This window comes from Cupressus sempervirens, chromosome 10 (genome assembly GCF_028749045.1).
Source record: "Cupressus sempervirens isolate cs-2001-9-10 chromosome 10, ASM2874904v1, whole genome shotgun sequence".
Classification (NCBI taxonomy): domain Eukaryota; kingdom Viridiplantae; phylum Streptophyta; class Pinopsida; order Cupressales; family Cupressaceae; genus Cupressus; species Cupressus sempervirens.
In genome coordinates this window covers 899,834,924-899,859,094 of record NC_143127.1, presented here as the reverse complement: position 1 = coordinate 899,859,094, position 24,171 = coordinate 899,834,924, and the positions used below count along the sequence as shown (strand labels likewise).

At 32.4% G+C, this 24,171-nt stretch overlaps 1 pseudogene; it reads left to right on the top strand.

The window, feature by feature from the left end:
• Window positions 1-1,512, top strand: part of LOC149536906 (wax ester synthase/diacylglycerol acyltransferase 1-like) — a 57,570-nt pseudogene extending 56,058 nt beyond the window's left edge.
• Window positions 1,513-24,171: the final 22,659 nt, after the last annotated feature.

Below are 24,171 nucleotides of genomic sequence, written 5' to 3'. Positions count from 1 at the left end.
TATTATTTCGGCTAGCTATTATTTTGGGAATTCTTTTTTAATATTTCATTTGGAAGTTTGTAACTACTCCCAATTCTTTTTACTGACGAAGAATCTTTTTTGGCATATTCTCATGCTGGGTATTTGTGCTGTGACTGTATAGAATGCCTCTCGGCATAAAGATATTATTTCAGCATCAAGGCTGAATAATAGTATTTAGTATTTTTCTTGATACTAATGCTATTCATAAAATTAAATATTATCAGTATGCATTAATTGCTAATAATTAATAGAGAAATAATAAGATCCTGTGATAATGTTTCAAACATTGTTATTAAATTATATTTTTTCAACTTAAAAGAAAGATATGTAATAAAATGACCATCATCACTCTTAGATATTTAGTCTAATTTTTCTTGAAATATAGAGTGGCTTTTAAAAAATAGTACATTTTCCTCTCTTTTTTTAAATACAAAGAACTATATTTTTAATATCATGACTAAATCAATTTTTTCATTTAGTAGAAATCATTAAAGTGAGATCTGATAACCATAAATAATATTCTAAAAATTATAAAAAAATATTATAAAAAAGTTATAAATTTTCTATCACATATTTCTCCAATAAAATTGTTAACTACTTATCATAGATAGACAAATCTATTAATAAAAGATATATACACATGCACCTAGTTGATTGGCTGCAATTGGACTATGAGAAAACCTACTTATATTGTGGATTTTTGTAGGATATAAAAGAAATGATGAAACTTAATAATCAAGCACCATGGGGAAACCACATTGGGATGTTACAAATCCCTATGCCTATAACTAATGTAGATAGTCCATTTGACTTCGCATGAAGAACAAACCAAATCATAGATAGAAAGAAAATGTCACTCGAAGTCTTCATCACTAGAAAACTACTCAGTTATCTAGGCCCATGGGTATGTGGTTTATGCTGAACTCGATTTCATTACATCTGTAGGACAAGAGCATTTTAGGCTGAATTAAAGCTTCTACTATTAAATATTGTAGGCACCTACTACTGGCATGTATAACACATTGGCAAACACAACATTAGCATTATCACATATGATTGCCCCACAGATAAGATAACACTCAATCGAATTCCCATCAAGAGCATCTATTTTTTAGTATTTGGGATTCCCCAAGTAAGTAATTTAGAGGCCATCAGGAAAAAAGAACATTAACTAAAAATTGTTCACCAAATACCTATTAGACAGATTCTTACCACTTTTATTTTGATTATTAGTGTAAGAATATGTGTCTATTGCTTGAAGTCTATCTGTTAGGTTATGCATATGATAGTTTTAAACTATATTTCCTAGGAAGGATATTATTTGATATAACAAATTGTTTTGTTATACAGACTCTTCTTCTGACTATGGTGAGCTACATGGGAAGTGTAAGATTGGATGTGATTGACACCAAGGGTTATGTAAATACTAATGCTCTAGCCAAGTGTTTTACTCAGTTCTTTAGCGAGATGATGGAGGCCATCGAGGAATAACTCAATTGGGTCCTAGATTTCAAGTTGTTATTTTTTGTCTTCTTTCTTTTAAATAAGAGTTTTTGCTAATCTTGGGTGTGTCTAAAATATAGTACTGATACAAATGGAAAACCTTACACCTAGACTCCAACACATTGGCTAAGTACTGTGTACTTATTAATTTTAACCCTTGCTTCATTTTGTTTCATTATAATAAGAGCTTACCCCTAAGTTTGGGTGTGTGTATCTAAAATATAGTACTAATACAAGTGGAAAAACTTGCATCAAGACATCAACACATTGACCAAATACTCTAAGAAGTATTATTAGAATATGTAATTATTAGTTCTTGCAGGAATACTATTAGCATCGTTTAGGTGCTAAAATTAATTTCCCTCCAACAATAGAATTTTAAATTTAATTCTTCTTTAAGGTATTCTAAATAGTTTGTTATTTCATTTATTTTCTAAAATTGAAAAAATCAATTTATCTAAGATTCTATTGGTTCTCACCAATAAAGGAAAGGAGTAAAATCAAATTTTGAAGCCAAAATTTGGAGAGAGAGAAAGTGCAGTTGTACCTTTTCGCATTAAATGTGACAACTTGGTTTTACTTTCATCTGGATTATTCTGTGCAATGGTTGATATTGGCACAAAATGATTAGAGTTGACTAATAATTTTTGTTTTTTGATCACTATCAAGTGGGACATTTGGCAAAATTTGAAACATGATCAGGCTAGAAAAGTGAATTTTACAACCAATAAGCCCCAAATTAATCTCCTAGTGACCTATGCAGTCGTATGCTTTAGCATAAAATTATATAGTTGTTTGAAGAGGAAAATAAAATTTCAATTGTTTAAAAAAACTTATAATAGATAATTAATTATCACTGTTATTCATTCATGGAAAACAATTTGCAAATACATGTTTAAAGAAGTAAGCAATACTTAATGTTGGATATATAATTTCACTCTTTAGATTTTATTAATTATTGCAATAATCATGGGAAAATGTACTAAGAATTCTATAAGATAATTATCTTTATAGAACTCAATAATTAGAATTTATGCACCTTCTTTGTTAGATTTAATGCATATCTAATTAAAAGAAAGATTCTTTCTATCATCAATATGTTCTAACATTTGTCAAAATTAAAAATATAAACTAATTTCATATTATAAATTAAATGATTCAATCTATATTAATATATAATTAATATTATTCATTTTTATTGTTTCGATAAGTAATAATATTCATTTATATTAAATAATATCAAACTTAGTATTTTTAAAAAATTATTACTATTTATTTAGCTGAAATAATATAGCAAAATTACATTTCTTCAAATATATCCTTTTATCCTAAGTAAAACAAGAGAAAATTAAAAAATAGCTCATTCCTTTTCTAAAATTCTAATCATAGATTAGATTAAGATACTTTTCCAATAAAATATATCTATGTTTACAACAAGTCCAAACACCAAGAAGAGAGTTTCCAACATCCACAATGGGTGACGATTTGTGTGTAGGATAGTTGAATGTATGAACTCCTTTAACAACTTCAAAAAAGAAGGTTAGTTAATATTTTTAAAAGTAGGTTTTTTTTTTTGTAATAGTGTTCTTTTAAATTATATTGTTTCTTAATAAATATATCATTTAAATGATGTTTTTTATTTTTTCATATTTAATTTAAATGTATTTTACATATTCAAAATTCAAATAATTGGAATTTACATATAGTATTTTTCTATGACAAAAATTTACTTTCTTGTTGCTTTGAATATTTTTCTATGGATGTTTTTACAGGTTATAGTTTTATAAATTTATTATATGTTTAAAAAAATATATTTTGAAATTACATGGATGAGCTTATGGTTGATTATGTAAGAAAAGTGAATTTCAATGTTGTTTTTCAAGTTATTGTTGGAATTCTTTAGGATAACTGAGAGAGGGGTGCGAGGGGGGGGGGGGGGGGGGGGGGGGTGATGAATCAATTATTCAAGGTCTAGATGTACAAATAGAACTTTTCATAGCTCAATGAACCCATAAAATATTTATCATCATGCATGCATCTATAAGATTATGTAATCACTCAAAACTTGTAGATTACTTGTCAAATCAATTTGCAAAAATGTAAACATGAAACATAACAGATTCAATAACACACTTGATAAAATGATTTACATGAAATCCCAGTTTGGGAAAAACCACTAGTAACATGCTACTCTTTCTCACTCTTCTAAAGTGATGCCCTATGAAAGGCCAACCCTGTTAAAGGTTACAATACCCACTATTAAATGTGACCCAGTTAAAGGATTTCAATCACCCTATTAGGAGTGAGCCTTGTTAGAGGACTTCTGATCATTCACTTGGAATGTCACTCGGTTAAAGAATTTACAAATGACTGTTAGGTCAACCTTAATCCAAAGGATTTTCCCTAATCTCTACAATTATTAGAGAGTAACAATAAGGCTTGATTTGATAACAGCTTAGAACTCCATTTGCAGAATACAAATCTCTATTTCAGTCCTCCATTCTTCTTGGCTTTCACACACTTCAGCTCTGATAGCTTGTTCACCCTTCAAGCATTCATACCCTTAAGTCTTCTTTCTTAACTTGCCAATGTAAACTCTTCACTTAGGTTACTGAATGAAGCAATACCCTAGACTCTTTTTCTTCCTTAGGTTCTCACATATGACAACCTTTACTTTTGACCAACGATCTCTATAAATAGAGAATTAAGATATTTTTCCATTCATTCTCCATCGTCCAATTTAGGGTTAGGATAGATTAGGTAGAATTCAATGAATCTAGCCCTTATTTCATTTTAGTCCCTTCTAGAAACTTCTCCTTCAATCCTCTTTGAATTCTCCTCAAAATGGTTTACCATGAATTATGTGCCACTAGCTCATCAATCTTATCTTCCACATGGTTCACACAATCCAAGAAAACAAACTTGTGAGCTCAGATCCATTGAATTTATGATCTTTCTAATAATGTTGAAACTTGGCATTGACTAGTTTATGATACTTGACACATACTACATTCCTCGATATCCATTGTAAAAACACTCAGCACGAACTAAAGTTTACTAGTGCTTGGCATTAACTAAACTTTGCTTGAAATTAACTATTTTTCTTGGCTTACACTAAAATAGACTTTTTCTTGGTTCCAACTAATTTTCTACTCGACTTGCACTAACTTTTCTCAGCACCTACTATTCACTCAGTCAAGCTTGGCAGGCAAACTTTGTTTAACTTGCTCTTCTAATCTCACTCAGTGTAACCAACCTTTGCAACCTTAAGTATATTATCAATGCACTATAATATCATTGTCTTAGCCTGATTCTGTTACTCCTTTTCATATCATAACTCAACCTTTCCTCTAGGTGTTATTGTTACATCATTTGATCAAATCATCTTCATCAATCAAACAAGTGATAGTATTTAAATCATATAAGTAGTTGTCTTACTAGCAAATAGTAGGTTTGACACTACTAACAAAACAATGATTGAAACACATTTATCATACTTGTATCAATATGTTTTCAATAGTTTTATTCTCTCATTTCATATACTGTATATTTTTATTGGTGTGCAAAACTCTCAAAAATTTTCCCTAAAGAAATCCTTTAAGTATTTAAAAATCTCTCACAAGATACAACTTTTTCAACAAGTACACAAATAGTTTTAGCTTCCTATTTATTCTCCTCTTCAAATTGTATTTATTAGATATTTTTTCAAAATCATTGTTTCATATCATTTTTTACAATTTAAAGATTGTCCTATTCCTGTTTTGGTTGGGATTAGAAGCTATCTAATTCTTTATCCTAGCAAGTTATTGCAGCAAACTCAAATGCCCAATGTTTCACATTATGATCTCTAATTTTCTATTCTCTTCCATACAAATTAATGTCTTGTTTAATAAAAAAAAATTATAAATGAAATGCTATTCTGGTTTCTTAAATCTATAGTTCTCTACTCCATCTCATTCCTTCAAGCATTATGCTAGTGGCAGGAACTATGATGCCATGGGTCCCTTGTTAATAGTAAGCCTCTTCTCTACTCCATCTTGTCCCTTCAAGAATTATGCTAGTGGAAGTAACTATGATACCATGTGTCCCTTGTTAATTGTTGGAAATATTCAAGATATGATATGTTACTGAGAGGGGAGGGGTGAATCAGTAACATCAAAACTTTTAAAACAATTTAGCACTTTAACTATATATACTATTCTCAATTCATTCATTTAATCTACTAGATATATGAGATAATGTACTTTTATAACACATGTAAACAGTGATTTGGTGACCCAAAAACCTTCCAAATAGAAAGTAAAATTGGGTTGGGGATGATGCCCATAATACTTCATTACTAAAGTATGAAGTTGGCCTGCTAAGGCTTACATTGACCACTTCTGGTGATCTACCCTGTTAGGAGCAAAAAGGACTGCTAGGTCCACCTTGTTAGAGGATTTACAAACATATACTGAACTATGCACTCTATTAGGAGATTTATACAAAGACTGTTAAGTCTACCCTATTAAAAGATTTACAAAATTGATTCACCTATTTGGATGAAACCGTGAATCTACTTACAAACTTGATTTGCTGATTACATCCTTGAAGTATAGATCACGTCTTGTGGTTGATGAATCTTTACTGCTCCTTGTAGACCTTGTTGAATATTCTACTCTTCTACTAATTCGTATTTACACTTCAAAAAATTACATGCCTCTCTTAGTATTCTCATCCATTTTCCATACATCTTGTAAATGATATAATACATTACATATATACCATTCCAATAATTACAATTGCAAGGTCAGCCATAAAACAAATGAACAAAATATTACTGAGTCGGCCCAATAGTAAATAACTCGAGTTCACTGAACTGACTTGGTGACCTTCTGATACTTGGCGTCCACTACATTACTCGGAATCGTCATGCACTCGGTAGAAGTGAAGGCTCAGTCCACACTAATCACTTGATGTAGTTCTAAACTCAGTAACCACAGGTGACTCGGTAGATGTAGTGTCACTCAGTAAAAATTGGATCCTTCATTACCTTGATTTCACTTGGTAAACACTACACTTCCATCACTCGGTAAACATTATACTTCCATCACACAGTAAACACTAGATTCCCATGACACAGTCAAGCTGCTTGGTAGATACTGGGATGTTTGGTGTAAACTATGAAGCTCAGTAGATACTACTAGGTTGCACGCCCACTCAATAGCTTCATGAATGCTTGATATGAACTACTTAAGTGATGAACCTATAAGGTAACCACTAAATGCTTAGTATACACTATGGACTGAGTGATGCAGTCGGTAATCATTCAAAATTGAGTAAGTTGTGTCACTAATTACAATAATAACTTAATGCCAACAATTTCCCCCTTTGGCATTAGCAACAAAACACTTATGAGCCAAAACATATGTATATTACCTCACTCAATGAATTTTGGTTTTTCAAAATTGATCTTTGTAGAACTGTTGCATATACATTTCTATATACCTTCTTGATGACTAATAATGTATATACAAAGATACTTATGTACACATGCTAACTCTAATAAGTGCTAACTCCCCCTATCACTTATAGTGATAACTCTCCTCATTTATTATGTTGAATCTCTGAATCTCTGAATTTCTCCCCCTTTTTGACAATAATGCCAAAGGACTGCATATATACAATTTATATGGCTACACCAAAGTGAGATAGAAATTCTTGATGTACCTTAAGGATGGTTGCAAAAGTACTATCGCAAGTCTGCTGCAAAATCTAATAGGTGGAGAGAGCAATTTGAACTTTTGTTGATAATTGGATCAAGTGATCAACCACTAAGAAGTTATGATCTTGGACCAATGTTTTGCAATGAATAAGATGTTTTTGCATTGTGTCCATGATAGGAAGGATCATGTTTTGGATGTCTATGAGTGTAGACTAGATCCTAGCTTCCTCTCTCAATAGTTTTTCCTGTACATCTACCAAATATCTGATCTTGGTGTGATGGCAGGTTGTGGAGGAGGAGTCCACCTTCAACTTGGATGCACTTGATTGCATATCAATTTCAATCTTATTTAACTTATCCTTTATTTCTTTGGTAAAACTAGAAACATCACAAAGTTTAGCAAAAAGTGATGCTACATTATTAAAAGAATTTTCAAAATTTTCTAAAATTGTTGACAATTCAACTTGCTTTAATGCTATCTTTTGAGCAATATGCTCTAGCACCTTATTATCAAATTTATTTTCAGCTTTCTCAATAAGTTTCTCTTGTCCAGAAGAATCCTCATTAAATTTCTATACAGCCTCTTCTAATTGAATCAAAATGTGTTGAGTACAATCCACTTCAACACCTATAGCATCTATAATTATATTCTTGGCATTTTCAATTATTCTATATTCCTTATCCCTTTCTAATCTTAACTATGTTTGTGTAGCTTTCATCTCTATGAGTTGACCGGCTAACCTTGTCTCTTCAATGGTAGCATTGTCATAGTCAATCTTTGGAATCACTATCTCTGTGTCTAAGTCAATATCTTTTGCAATTTCCTTTCTAATGATCAGAAGTTCTAATGGATGCTTTTGTTTGACTTTTGTGATGACTGGTTTTACCTTAGGAATAGACACAATAGTGGAGATAGAAGGGCTAGTAGTGAGAATTGGGATATGACTTGAGGATTGAATGCCAATAGAAGTATTAAAAGGACCAAAAACACTTCTCAAAAATGGTATCATACTTGGTAAAGTACCCATAGAAATATTTGAGCTGATTGGAATCAGGGTGGATGCAGATGATGCTAATGAAAAAAAACTATAGAACTTACTGGAATTGATGGAGACAAAATTGTGGAACTTATTGTTACACTCATTGATGATGAAGGAGCTAAGGAGGTTGACTTGGTGGATGAAGAAGTGATAGACAACTCGGTAGATGAAGTGCTTGGCACCTCTATTTTAGATACCTGGAGCTGGGAGTAGGTTGGTGAAGATTGAGCAATTGATGTAACTATTGTGCTCACAATTTCACTTGCAAAAGCTATCTCCATAGTGGATGTAACATTCTTTAGTGGAGAGTGAGGAAGGGATGCAATCACTTCTACTACAATTTTAACTGGATCCTCTTCATCTTTGTCTTCTTCATGTGCTTCTTCCTCCTTGTCTTCTTCCTCTTTTTCTTCCATTAATCCATCTAGCTCTCCTGGAGTAACTGTGATGGGTGGAGTGCTATCAAAATCATCACTGTCACTGTTGTCATCATCCTTGATTTCAACTAGATCTTCACTGGGCTTTTGCAAATGATAGATGTTCTTCCACATGTTTGTTGCATCATTTATGACATGCTCAATGTCCTTAATTAAAATCAAACATGTGTGAAATCTAATCATCGATTACCTTCATGTTTCTTCATAGCTACCTTAATGTCTGGTCCAGTGAGACTCGGTAGAAGATTCCTCAGGGATTTCTCATATATGTCTTTAGCCATTTGGGTGGCTAACTCCCATCTTAGTTGCAATCTCTCCAATAGTTCTTTGGAGATTTGAGAGGTGAGCTGGTCTGAGGAGTATTTGGCCTTGGATAGCTTGATTTCAAGCTCAATTTTGGCCTTTGCCTCATCATATGTTCTGAATATTGGTTTCTTTGGGTCTACTGGCTCATTCTCCAATGCTTCAATAATGTCCCTAGCATCATCAATATTAACCTCATAAGGAAGAGATTTCACCCATGCAACTCGGGGTCTGACTGCCTAAATGTATACTTTATCACAATCAACCATAAAGCATGCATCATCTTTGTAGTCTTCAACCAATTTTGGTAGAATTCAAAACCTATTATTCATCCTTTCCTTGAAATCTTCAAAATAATTATCCATGATGCTATCAAAATTTTCACCCATTTCTGCTACAAATTCATTTATTTGATAAAGAATGGGAATATCTTTTCTCCATACTATAGTTGCTTTTGATGGAAAGAATTTTTGAACATAGAAGAATAAACAAGTCAATAGAGAACCGAATTTATAGGGATTATTCTTTGAAGTCCTTATACTATCCATGTTCTTGTTTAATTATTTCAACAGTAACTCAGACAAGTCAAATTCAAGGTTCTTCTTTATAATTTTGAAAGCCAAATCCACAGCCTCACAGGGTACACTGTTCAGTCGACTAGAGCTATAGATTTTGTGGGCAATGACATGAGTGCCAAATCTTAGTTTGACATCAGATACAGTGCTAACCTTCAAACCTCTATCATCCCACTCGGCTAGGATTATCTTCTACAACTCATCTCGTCCTAGGGTTTTGGTAACCTTCACTTTGTTGAGCATAGGGAGACCCATGATTTTGTGAGTCATCTTCTTAGTGATTAACACTGGCTGCTCTAACCATAGTTGCCCATTGTGCATCCGACTCATAATATACCTAATCCATTTGGTTTGGAAGCTTCTTAGCATATGCGAGGTATGAGTCAAGCCTTTGGTTTCAAGATTCTTATGTTCGGGTTTCAAAGAGCCATCAACACTAATTTCTCCTAGGGCATTATACATCTCTAGGTTTCCAATCTCTTGAATAGAACATTTAAAATGTGTACGAATATCATTTATAAGGAGTACCTTTGGTGGAATTTGAGATTGAGCACAGTTAGGATCAAGTGATTCTGCAACGGCCAGAACAATTTTGAAGTTGGGTGCTTTCCATTCTTTACCCTTTACCAGCATCTCTGAACCTCATTTTGCCTTGGTGCTGCTGCTACTCTCGAATGCCATTGATGCTCTATAAAAGATAGAAATTTTTCAAAAAAAATCTTTTGCTAGAAAATCGCTTGGAATCGCTTGAAATTGCTTGAATTTCACCTGAGAATTTCTTAGCTCTGAAATTGCGATGAAGAATGAAATCAAATTCTGCTCTTTTTGATGAAAATTTTGTCATTAATGCTTAGTACGAAGGTAGCTGAGATGACATAGTGCTTGATAGGCTATCATTGACTTTCTCAGTAGAAGCTTGCAACTCAATGATCGAACAAAACTTTTGTTACTGTTGACCTAGCTCGGTAAGGTCTTCAACCGACTTTCCTTGATAGATGCAACTCGGCAAAAGATACGCTTTCTTTGATCTTTGTGTATCTAGAATATTGATTTGATCATTTTGCTTTCTTTTATTTTGGAACTACTTGATTTATTACTAGAAGATGCAGTTCCATATCCTTATTTATGGATCTAATTTGAAATTCTGAAGTCACCCACTTCTTGAGTGACATTGCCATCATTTGAACTATCTTGTTTGGTAGATTTTGGAATCCACTGTTGCCTCATTTGCTTCCAAATGTTTTTAGCTTTAGCTTTCTTTTCATCTTCAACTCTTCCTATATTCATGTAGGTTTTAGCTATATGACCTAGTTCTATACATGTATAACATCTTACCATTGTATCTCTTTTTCTCAAGTGATACCTTGAGCAATCTTTGCCAATGTGTCCATATTCTCCACAATAATGACATCTACACCAAGTATTGTAGTCCCATCCAAAGATTTTCTTGACAAGTTGTTCAGCTAGATTGAATGATTTGGATTTGCATTGGAATGCCTTGTGACCATGCTTCTTGCATTTGTGACAATTGCCTTCAAATTTTGGTTTCTCCTTGCATTCATTAGCTTTATGACCATGCTAACTGCAATTGTAGCATTTACCATTGAATTTACCTTTTCCATTGCTCCAACACTTGTTTGATGTGTGACCTAGCTTACCACAGTGATTGCAAGTAGGTCTTTGATTCCTTTGGGCACCTTGTTTGGAGGTTTCACCTTCTTCCTTGTAACCAAGTCTAGCTTTACCTTTTTGTCTATGAAGATTCTACTCACTATGTTGATTTAATTGAGTCATGTCTATTGGAGATTTCATCATTCTCTCATTGATTTTATTTTTAGTGATCAAATCATTTTCCAAACTTTCATTGATTTGTCTTTCAGTGATTAAATCATTCCTTGGGCTTTTATCTCAGATCTCATATTCATAATTTCTTCATTTGCATTAGGTAGTTGATCTACAAGATCTTCATGCTAAATAGATTGATTATTTCTTGCCTCTAAGACTTCATTTGCCTTGTCTCTCTGTTCCAAAACTTCACATAGCCTGATTGATTGGATTTCTTGTTCTCTTTTAAGCTTTCTTACTTCTTCCTATAGAGAACCATTCTTTGATAGGAGTTCCTTGATAGCCTCATTAGCTTCATCTTAACTACTTGATGGTAAAAGGTCTTCTATCTTTTCTTCAACATACTGATGATCATTCATTTTTCTTGCAAGTTCCTTCCTTCTCTTCAGGGATTGAGAAAGATGCTCCTTTGCTTCTTTGAGTTGAGCCATGGCCATTTCCAAATCTAGCTTTTCATTTTCAATAGCTTTGTCAAGTTTGAATATCTCTATTGTCCTTGATCTTTGCTCAAGCTATCAAATTTTATCCTGAGAACCACAAAGCTCTGATACCAATTGTTAGAAATATTCAAGATATGATATGTTACTGAGAGGGGAGGGGTGAATTAGTAACATCAAAACTTTTAAAACAATTCAACACTTTAACCATATATACTATTCTCAATTCATTAATTTAATCTACTATATATATGAGAGAACAAACATTTATAACACATGTACATAGTGATTTGGTGACCTAGAAACCTTCAAAATAGAAAGTAAAACTGGCGTGGGGATGATACCCACAATACTTCGTTATTGTAGTATGAAGTTGGCCTGTTAAGGTACATTGACCACTTCTAGTGATCTGCCCTATTAGGAGCAAAAAGGACTACTTGGTCTACCTTGTTAGAGGATTTATAAACATACACTGAAGTATGCACTCTGTTAGGAGATTTATACAAAGACTATTAAGTCTACTGTGTTAAAGGATTTATAAAATTGATTCACCTATTAGGATGACGTAGTGGATCTACATACAAACTTGATTTTTTGATTAGATCTTTGAAGTATAGATCACCTCTTGTGACTGATGAATCTTTACTACTCCTTGTAGACCTTGCTGAATATTCTGCTCTTCTGCTAATTCGTATTTACACTTCAAAACATTACATGCCTCTCTTAGTATTCTCATCCATTTTCCATACATCTTGCAAATGATATAATACATTACACATATATCATTCCAATAATTACAATTGCAAGGTCAGCCATAACACAAGTGAACAAAACATTATTGAGTTGGCCCAATAGTAAATAACTTGAGTTCACTGAACTGACTTAGTGACCTTCTAATACTCGGCATCCACTGCATTCCTCGGCATCATCATGCACTCAGAAAAAGTGAAGGCTCGGTCCATACTAATCACTCGACGTAGTTTTGAACTCGGTAACCACAGGTGACTCGGTAGATGTAGTGTCACTTGGTAAAAACTGGATCCTTCGTTTACCTTGATTTCACTCGGTAAACACTACACTTCCATTACTTGGTAAACATTATACTTGCATCACTCAGTAATCATTATACTTCCATCTCTCAGTAAATACTGAATTCCCATGACATAGTCAGACTACTCGGTAGATACTGAGATGCTCGGTGTAAATTGTGAAGCTTGGTAGATACTGTTGAGTTGCACACCCACTCGGTAGCTTCATGAATGCTCGGTATGAACTACTTAAGTGATGAACCTATAAGGTAACCACTGAATGCTTAGTATACACTGTGTATTGAGTGATGCACTCGATAATCATTTAGAATTGAGTAAGTGTTGTCACTAATGGCAATAATAACTTAATGCCAACAGTTAATAGTAAGCCTTTTTTATGTAATAGGTACGATAGTTTTAATAATTTTTTCAGTTGGTTTCTTTTAGTTAAACTATTACTCTATGCATTCTTTTTATGTCTTTTTTTTGTTGTGTAAGGGTTTTAGGGCCTCGTTAAAACCTATTTTCCTTAATAAAAAACAATTGTTCAAATTTTATGACTTATAAGAGTTGTGATGTATGAATTGCAAAAATCAATGTACTTAATTATGGTGGGATTTTAAAGTCTTTATTAGTTTATTATACTAGAATGATTTCATCTTTTATTTACATTATATTTTGCACTAATTGGTATAAGAGTGTGTATAATAATCCTAGTGCACTTTTTATCATTTATGTAACTTCTCTTTTGTAATCAGTGGGTAGAATAAAAATAGAAGGTTATAAGAGAGTTTGAATGCATTATTTTATTATATTTGGTGATATTAATATTTAGAAGTTATGATGATGTATTTAAACTTAAATAATTCATAATTAATTACCACTAGCTCAGCTCCTGATAAAAAGTGCAATCTTAATATGTATAAGATATTATATATTATCATGTTGAACACAGATGATGACATACATCATGAGCTGAGATCGGCCATAGCGACAAGATAGATGGTGGGGCCAATGGAATTTTTACATTATAGAAATTTCCCCTTGTAAAATGTTGTGCAAAACATTCTCAAGAAAAAAAATGTTTGAATCCCTCTTGCTCTGCTTCTACATTTCTATTTCTATTTTCTTCCAACCATTGTTATTGCTTGAAGAATTTACCTATATGAATCTCTAAGGTTGAATATAATTTTTCACTAAGAAATATTATAAACATATATGATCTCTAGAATCCTAATAAGGCTAATAGTTGCACACAAAAGTTACAAAGAGGAAGAAGAAGAGATTTTAAAGTAGTTAGTTTAGAAAATAAGACAAGTTGTTGTGGAGCCAAAAAAAAGGATTAAGAGAACTAGAATAAAAACTAAAAATAATAGAAAAAGTATTATTTAGTACAAATGTAAAATGTTACAACTATTTGCATGCATTATCCTTGTGTGTGCCTAGACAAGAGTAGTAGATCAAGGTTTCAAGATCAAAGGGTTTTTTGGGCTATGATTTGAGAACTATCTAGGTTTTGATTTAAGGGCTTTATAGGAATTTTGGAATGATGATAATTGGTTTTTGGGTAAGTGACTACATTAATCTAGTTGTGACTTTCATGTTTTTTTGGGCAAGAAGTTTGTAGTGCCACAATTTGATCATAGTAATGTCCATCAACCTTTCTTAGAGCCTTGGACATATCATAAATTTTAGCAAAGACCATACCTTGGATGACCATGTTAGCATTTGTTTCATTCCTACTTTAATTTGTCTTTGATCATTTAAATGCCCAGAGAACTGGGTTCTTCATTTCTATTTATGCAACTTAGTTTTTACTTGGGTTTTCATTGTATAGGGTTGATACAATTAGTTTGCATCAAATTCTCATCTAATATCAACAATAAAAAAATTATGAGTGAAAAAAACTAATTAAATTATTTGTTAATGTTAGACTTTAAAAATGTTCTTTAATATAGAAATATGAGTTGCATTATTTTAAATTATTATTTTTATTTGATTAGTAAGTGTGAGGTTTTCCATAATATAGTCTCAATTTATAAAATTTAATTTAACCTTCAATTGTCATTGTGGTGATACATCTATTTACCAATAATATTTTTTATTTCTCAATTATCAAAAATATTTTCAATAGCTTCTAAAATGAATTTATAAATAATAAAATTGATGCACTTCACAAGTTAGACTTAATTTATGGATTAAATTTAATTATTATTTTGTGATAAATTTAATATTTTAATGTAATTTTATATTGCATTTTGATGTATTTTTAAAGAATTTGAAGAATAGTAAAATTGTATGTGAAGCTAGATTCATTCCCATCACCTATATCAATGGAAACTCATTCCAACATATTTGATCTGTGTGTTGTCTCTATGAAAACATAACATAAAAAATAACACTTATTTATCCAATATTTCATATAATGAATGAAAAATTCTACCTTTCATTGAGGTAATTTATATCAACTTTTACTTTTCAAGAAAGCACATGAAATGGAAAACTATTTTTTTGTGAAATTGGAATGAAAGGGAGAGAAAGAATTCAATTTTAATGCATTCCTTATTGTTGATATTTTATCTCCCTCCTTTCTTGGTAGTTTTAGTTGTTGGAAATGGGCAATGCTTCCTAGGTTAAACTATTATACTTATGGAGAAAGTGGATTTTGAATTATTTATTTATTATAGAATTAAGGAGGATTCTCAAAAATGTGTGTGAATTTTCACTAAAATTTAGAAAATATATTCATTTAATTTAAAATAAATGTTGTGACCAATTACAATGTAATGTATCAAATTAAATAGGTATATAATTTTTGGTTCAATGATAGAAATTTAAATGTATGGAAGTAGTGTAAATTGAAACTGTAAAGGAAAGTATCAAAGTATCTAAATAAAACACAAATAATGTTAGAAAAGTCACGGTTTCTATGTCGCCAAAAGATTGACCTATCAATGCCTAATACAACCAATAGACTTCTAGAACCATAGGAGGTGGTTAAGCCATGTCATAAATCCTGCTAGGGATCTTGGCCCACTGCCAACAATCGCCATGCCAGCGTCACTCTTCATGGCCTATGAGAATTGAACCTTTGACCAAGCTTTGATACAAATTTTTAGAAAGGCTACAGTTGTCATTGCACCAAAAGATCGATATATCAATGCTTGATATGACCAATAGTCTTATAGAACCATAAGTGGTGGCTAAGCCATGTCACAAATCCTATGAGGGACATTGGCACACTTCCAAAAAATAAACACCATAACATAATATTATTTTTTGTGAATTGGAAAGTCTAAAAAACCAACTGATTTTTTCATAGTTAAAAAAACCATTCCAAATTTGTATCTCTCTAGGAATTTGAATGAGCACCAAATCTTTACAAAGAATAGCCCTATTGCAAGGATCACCTATTGGTCACACAATTTTCACTTTTTCAAATTAAAATGAGGACTAACAATGTTGTGACCAATTTCAATGTAATGAATTAGATTAAATAGCTATACAAATTTTAGTTGAATGACAATAATATAAGTGTATGCAAGTAGTGTACACTGAAATTGTAAAGGAAAGTACCAAATCATATAAATGGTACACAAATAAACACCATAGAACATTATTTTCTTTCTTGGGAAACCCTCAAAACCAACTAATTTTTTCATAGGGAAAAAACATTGAAAATTTGTATCTCTATATTGATTCAAATGAGCACAAACTCTTTACAGAGTTTAGCAGCACCTACGACAAGGAGCACCTTCTAAATTAGAGTGTGACTCAATTTTCACTTTTTAGATTAAAACAATGACTAACAATTTTATGACCAATTTGAATGTAATGAATCAAATTAAATGGCTATACTATTGTTAGTTCAATGACAAAAATACAAATCTATGTAAGAAATGTAAATTGAAATTGTAAAGGAAAGTATTAGACATCTAAATAGAACACAAATAAACACAACAACACATTATTTTAAAGTGTTAATTGGGAAACCCTTGAAACTGACCAATTTTTTCATAGGGAGAAAAAAAACTCCAAATGTGTATCTCTTTATTGATTCAAATGAACACAAACTCTTTAAAAAGTTTAGCAACACCTGCTACAAGGATGACCAACCCCTATTCCTAATTTCAACTAAAAATAATGATCAAATTACAAATGGATTTGTGAATTTATCAATGACTTAGCATCCATGAGATCAGATGCAATTATATGATATTTTATGTTGGAATTATAGATAGAGTAACTGAGCTAGGGGGGGGTGTGAATCAGTTACCACAAAAACAAACAAATCCAAAGATCCATTAGATATCTTAAATAACTAGTTACTAATGTCACTCGGTAGCCACACAAGAAAATGCTATAACTCAGTAGATGTATGTTAACTTATTAACGATCTTTAAGCATTCACAAAGATTTAACATAAATGCATAAAAGAAATAACATCAACACAAGAGACACCAAATTTAATGTGGAAACTCAATATGGGAAAAACTATAAAGTAACTAGCTACTGATTTTCACTCTTCTAAAATGAGCCTTGTTAGGAGCCAACCCTATTAAAGGTTACAAAACACACTGTTAGGTGTGACCTTGTTAGAGGATTTGATCACCCTGCTAGGAGTGGCCTTGCTAGAGGACTTTAGAACAATTTAAATAGAATTGTCCACCTTGTTAGAGGATTTACAAAATGGCTGTTAAACCAACTTCGTTAAGAGATTTAGAAATCATTGCTACAATTGTAATAAAGTAACAATGACTAACTTGAATGAGATACAACTAAACTTTGCTGATATAGATCTCTATTCTGCTTCACTAGATCCTCTTAGATTGGATACACATTTGTAGCTCCTCAAGGATATCTGTTCCTTCTTTAAAAAAATCTCACACTTTTCTCTTCACATAATCAACTCACTTGCATGCTTGCTCATTACATTTTAGATTTCACAACTTGACCTTTTATTTATACCATACAAATTGTCAAGTTAGCTCATTTACATGTTACAATTACCATTAACCATTACATCAGTCAGCTACAAACATTACATGAAACAATTGAACTTTATTTCTCAAAACAATGAAATCATTCATTGGCCAACCCAACTTGGTAAAAACTGCTCTAGAAATGATTTCCAGTGTTAACCAACTGAATCTCAGTAAACTCTATGTATTTTGCAAAATCCTTTGGAGATGGAGTGAACTCATAAACATTGTCTTTCCTTAGCTAACCTTGTGAGCTCGGTAGAAACTGAATTTTACCATAGAAACCTTTGATGCCTGAGTGATCTCAGTAGAAATTGTTTCCACAAAGTAACTCTTGGCAGACTCTAGAATCTACTTTACTAACCAACTGAGCTCAGTAGACTCCATCTAATAACTAATATGACATTTGTGCAACATCAAAGACAACACACAATTGAACAATTGTATCCAACAATCTCACTCTTTGGCATTGATGGCAAAACAACATGTCATAGCAAATGAAATTTGAAAACAAGTCTTTTTCTGATAGAATATTTCTCCCTCTTAGATTATATGTCACAAACTTCTCAAATACAGTAGTCTCCCTTTGTGAAGGAATTACATAGCTTTTTTTTCTAAATAGCAAAGTCTTCACAAACAAATTCAAGTTTCAAAAATATATGACAGTATACTCTCCCTCTTTAACAACACATGCTAAAGACAACACAAACCAAATGAGTAAAAATGTACCTTGAGTACTAATTCATATGCAATGTTCCCATGATTATGCTGCATCAACTGATAGATCTTCAACTTGGTACTTGTTGATGCATCACTAAAACTTCATTTTAGTGAGCTTCAAATAGAGGAATGACCCCTAGCTTACATCTTAGATACAAGAATGCATCCTTAGCTAATGTCTTGGTGAATATGTCAGCAATTTGTTCTTTTTTATGAACATATTCCAATCTGATATCCTTATCTAGTACCAATTCTCTGACAAAGTAATACTTTATTGCAATGTGCTTAGTTTTTGAGTGCATCACTTGATTTTTAGATATGTTGATTGCACTTGTATTGTCACAAAACATAACAACTAGTTTTTAATTTCCACCTTCATGCCTTCTAGTAATTGCTTAAACCAAACAATATTAGAAAATTTTACTACTATTGCAACATACTCTACTTTTGCTATGGATTGGGATGTGCAATTTTTCTTTTTACTTGTCCAAGAAACCAACCTCTTTCTAAGAAAGAATGCTCCTCCACTTGTACATTTTTTGTCATCAATGTTTCCTACTCAATCTGCATCAATAAACACTTTCAAATCCATGTTACCTCCAAATTTGTACCACAATCCATAATCTTTAGTGCCTTTCAAGTATCTCCTGATCCTTTTGATTGCCATCATGTGATTTTCTCTTGGTTTTGCTAAAAATCTTGCCACAATACCAACTACAAGAGCAATATTTTACCTTGTATGAACTACATACTATAGCTTTCCAATCATTGATCTATATAATGTCTAATCTACCTCTTTTGATTCATCATCCTTGATAAGCTTAAGTCCAGTACACATAGGAGTTCCAATTGGTTTACAATCTTCCATCCCAAACTTTTTGAGTATCTCCTTGATGTATTTAGATTGAGTGATGTAGATACCATTCTTACTCTGTTGAATTTGAAGACCAACAAAGAATTTAATCTCACCAAACATAGACATCTCAAATTTCTTGTTCATTTTCTCTGAAAAATCTTTGCATAGATCATCATTTCCTATAAACAAAGTGTCATCCACAAATATTTCTGCCAAAACAATCTTGTTATCTAGTCCTTCCTCGATATACAAGCTATTGTTATCATTAGTTCTCTGAAAACCAATCTGAATAAGATATTTATGCAATATTTCATACCACACTCTAGGGGCTTGTTTTAGACCATACAATTATTTGTGTAATTTGTAGACCATGTCCTTCTTGTCTAGATCAACAAAACCTTCAGGTTTCTCAATGTAGACTTCTTCATCAAGTATACGATTGAGAAATACAAATTTGACATCCATCTGATAAACCTTAAATCCTTTGTATGAAACATATGCAAGTAGGGTCCTTACACCTTCCAATCTTGCAACAGGAGAAAAAGTCTCTCCATAGTCTATTCCTTCTTCTTGAGAGTGTCCTTTACATACTAGTCTAGCTTTGTTTCTTGATACCTTACCATCTTCATTCAAATTACTTCTAAATACTCACTTAGTTCCAATCACATTCTTATCTTTAGGCCTAGGTACAAGAGCCCATGTTTTGTTCTTCTCTATTTACTCCATCTCTTCATTCATAGCCTCAATCCAACTTTCATTTTCTAATGCATCTTTGACATTTCTAGGTTCAAAATCAGCAAGTAAAAAAAGTACCTTTTAGCTTACTTCTAGTCATAGTACATTCATATTTGTCTCCAATGATTTGATCTAGTGCATGATGTCTCTTGACATACTTCGCTAATATAGGTTCCTTGCCTTTTGAATGAATTGCATTGTCATCTTGTTGCACCTCAACTTTAGGTTCTGGCTTATCTGACTATTGCTTCGGTCCTTCAAACTTAATAGGCATTGGCTCAATAGCATTTGAATGTGACTTGGGTTCCTACAACTTAGTTTGAACTTCTTGCAACTCAATTACTAAAGACTTGGGAGTAGAACATTCTTGATTGATAAATGTATCTGGCACTGTATCAGGTTCAATGAAAACAAATCTCCTATAATCTTCTGGTTCTTTTTTTCTTTCTTCTTCAATCCTTTCTTCAAACTCATCAACTTTTACATGTGAGCTTTCTATGACTTTGTGAGTGGATAAATTCAAATATCTATATGCCTTACTCTTGCAACAATATCCCAAAAATATTCCTTGATCACCTTTCACATCAAATTTACCTTTTCTAGATTCTTTCAAAATATAACATTTGCTTCCAAATACTTTTAGATAACTTACATTGGGTTTATAGCCATACCATAACTCATAGGGGGTTTTGAATGAGTCCTTCTTCAGCTATACTTGGTTCAAGGTATGAACTATAGTGTTGATAGCTTCCTTCCAGTATTTGATAGCAATGTTCTTTTCAATCATTAAAGTTCTTGCATAGTCCATGATAGATTTGCTCCTCCTTTTAGCTATTCCATTCTGCTCAGAAGTTCCAGGGGCTGATACCTATCTTTTGATTCTCCTTTCAATACAAAAGTTATTAAATTCATGGGAGATGAATTCACCACCTTTGTCTGACCTCAAGCTTTTTAGTCTTTTCCCTATTTCGTTCTCTACTCTGGCCAAATACCATTTGAACTTCTCAAATGCTTCTAATTTCTCTCTCAGATACATGACAGTCATCATTCTAGAGTAATCATTAACAAAAAGAATGAATAACTTTTCTCTAGTATAGCTCTCAATTCCAATAGGTCCACACAAATCAGTATGCACAATTTTCAAAATTTCTTCAGACTAATAGTTCTTACTTTTAAAGCTAGTCTTTCCCATCTTACCAATCTGACAATTCTTGCATAGACCAACATCAAGTTTCTTTATACTAGGAATGCCTCTTACTTTCCTAAATTTTCTTATTTTCACCAGGTTATCAAAGTTCACATGACATAACCTTCTGTGCCATAACCAACTTTCTTCAACTTGAGCAATAAAACATGAATATTCACCTTTTGTCTATATGCTTGATCCAATTAGCTTTCATTTTTCATCTAGCAGTCTTTCTTTTCCATGCATGAATTCCACTTTGAATCCAATATTGAGTAGCTATGCCACACTCAATAGATTGTGTTTTAGTCCTTCAACCCAATAGCATTATCACATACAAGCTCTTTGGTTAGTGAGATTCGTCCTCTTCCTTTTATGCAACAAGGTTCATTATTACCAAACCTTACAATACCACCATCATAGTCTTCAAATTGTTCAAACTCTATTTTATCACTAGTCATATGGTGAGAGCGACCACTATCTATGATCCATGTATCATTTTTTCTCACATGAGAGATAAATGCCATTTTATCTTCCTCATCATTATTAGATTCATCTTTAATAGCAATGTAAACAATTTCATCTTCACCGTCGTCAAAATCATTAGAATCTTTAGCCATGAAACATGTTTTCATACCTTTTTTCTTGAATGATTTGACGTCTTTCTTACCATTGCAATCGTGACCTTTCTTCTCATCCTTATTTTTCTTGTTTGGGCACCTAGTAGCAATATGACCAATTTTGTCACATGTAAAATACATTAGAAGAACATTACTTTTGTATTTCCCTTTGCCTCTAGAATATTTCCTTGCAAGGAGAGCTTCAATCACCTCAAGATCACTGTCAAAACTTTGTTATGATTCTTCTTCACTTTTTGACTAAGAATCCTTTATCTTCTTGTCGTTTTCTTTGAGTGAAAGCTTGTCTTCAAATGCTGATTCAATGTTCTTGAAAGCTAGAACATAGTTGTCATAGTTATCTAGCTCAAATGCAGTCAATCTTCCTACTATGGCCTCTAAATTTATCTTATGATTTACTTCACATCTTCTTTCTTAAATTGTAGAAACTCTAATTGCATAAATGGGAAGTAATGTTCTAAGAACTTTACTTACAACTGTTTCCTCCTCGATATCTCCTCTAGAAGCCTTGATTGCATTGATGACTACTTTGACTCTTTCAACATATCTGGCAATGTTTTCATCCTCTCTCATCCTCATTTGATCAAATTTTCCCCTTAGACTTTTTGCTTTGGCTCTTCTCACATTATCATCACCTCCATAGATATCCTTTAGTTTGTTCCACATTTCAAAGGTAGTTTTGTAGTCCTTGACATCATCAAATTCTTCATAACTTAGGGTAGATGTAATGTCTATCATCATGGTGTTATGAGTCTCCTCAGTAATGTCATTGATAGATAGTGTACCAGAAGGAGTTACATATGCTTCATCAAGATATTTCAATCATGTATCTCCAATGGAAGCCAGATGGAGTCTCATGAGACCTTACCATGCTAAAAAGTTATCCCTATTAAGCCTTGGAATTTCCCTCTTGTAAGACATCCTAATCTTTAGCTTAGATAATTGAAATCCTTCCTACAAACACCAAAAGTTACTTTTGTCACTTGGTAGCAACACAAAACAAATGTTGTAACTTGGTAGATGTATGTTAACTTATTATTGATCTTTTAGCATTCACAAAGATTTAACATGCATGCATAAAAGAAATAACATCGACACAAGAGATACCAAATTTAACGTGGAATCCCAATATGGGAAAAACCACCAAATAATTAGCTACTAATTTTCACTCTTCTGAAGTGAGCCCTATTAGGAGCCAACCATGTTAAAGGTTACAAAACAAACTATTAGGTGTGACCTTGTTACAGGATTTGATCACCCTACTAGGAGTGGCCTTGCTAGAGGACTTTATAGCAATTCAAATAGAATTTTCCACCTTGTTAGAGGATTTACAAATGGTTGTTAAACCAACTCTATTAAGAGATTTAGAAATCACTGCTACAATTGTGATAAAGTAACAATGAGTGACTTGAATGAGATGCAATGAAACTTTTCTGATATAGATCTCTATTCTACTTCACTAGATCCTCTTAGATCGAATACACTTTTGTTGCACCTCAAGGATATCCGATCCTTCTTCAAAATTTTCTCACGTTTTCCTCTTCACATAATCAACTCACTTACATGCTCGCTCATTACATTTTAGATTTCACAACTTGACCTTTTATTTATACCATACAAATTGTCAAGTCAGCTCATTTACAAGTTACAATCACCAATAATCCTTACATCAATTAGATAGAAACATTACATGAAAGAATTAAACTTTATTTCTCAAAAAAAATAAAATCCTTCATTGGTTGACCTAGCTTGGTAAACACTGCTCTAGAAATGATTTCCAGTGTTAACCAACTGAAGCTTGGTAAACACTGCAAATTCTACAAAATCCTTTAGAGATCAAGTAAACTCAGTAAACATTGTCTTTCCTTAGTTGACCTGGTGAGCTCGGCAGAGACTAACTTCTGCCATAGAAACCTTTGATGCCCAAGTGAGCTTGGTAGAAACTGTTTCCATAGAGTAATGCTCAGTAGACTCTGGAATTTACTTTGCTGACCAATTGAGCTCAATAGACTCCATCTGATAACTAATATGGCATTTGTGTAACATCAAAGAAAACATATAATTGAACAATTGTATCCAACAATTTTAATGAATCAATACACAAATACAACCTTATAGAAATGTAAATAGATGCAAATGCTCTATGCATTTTTCATGCCTACCT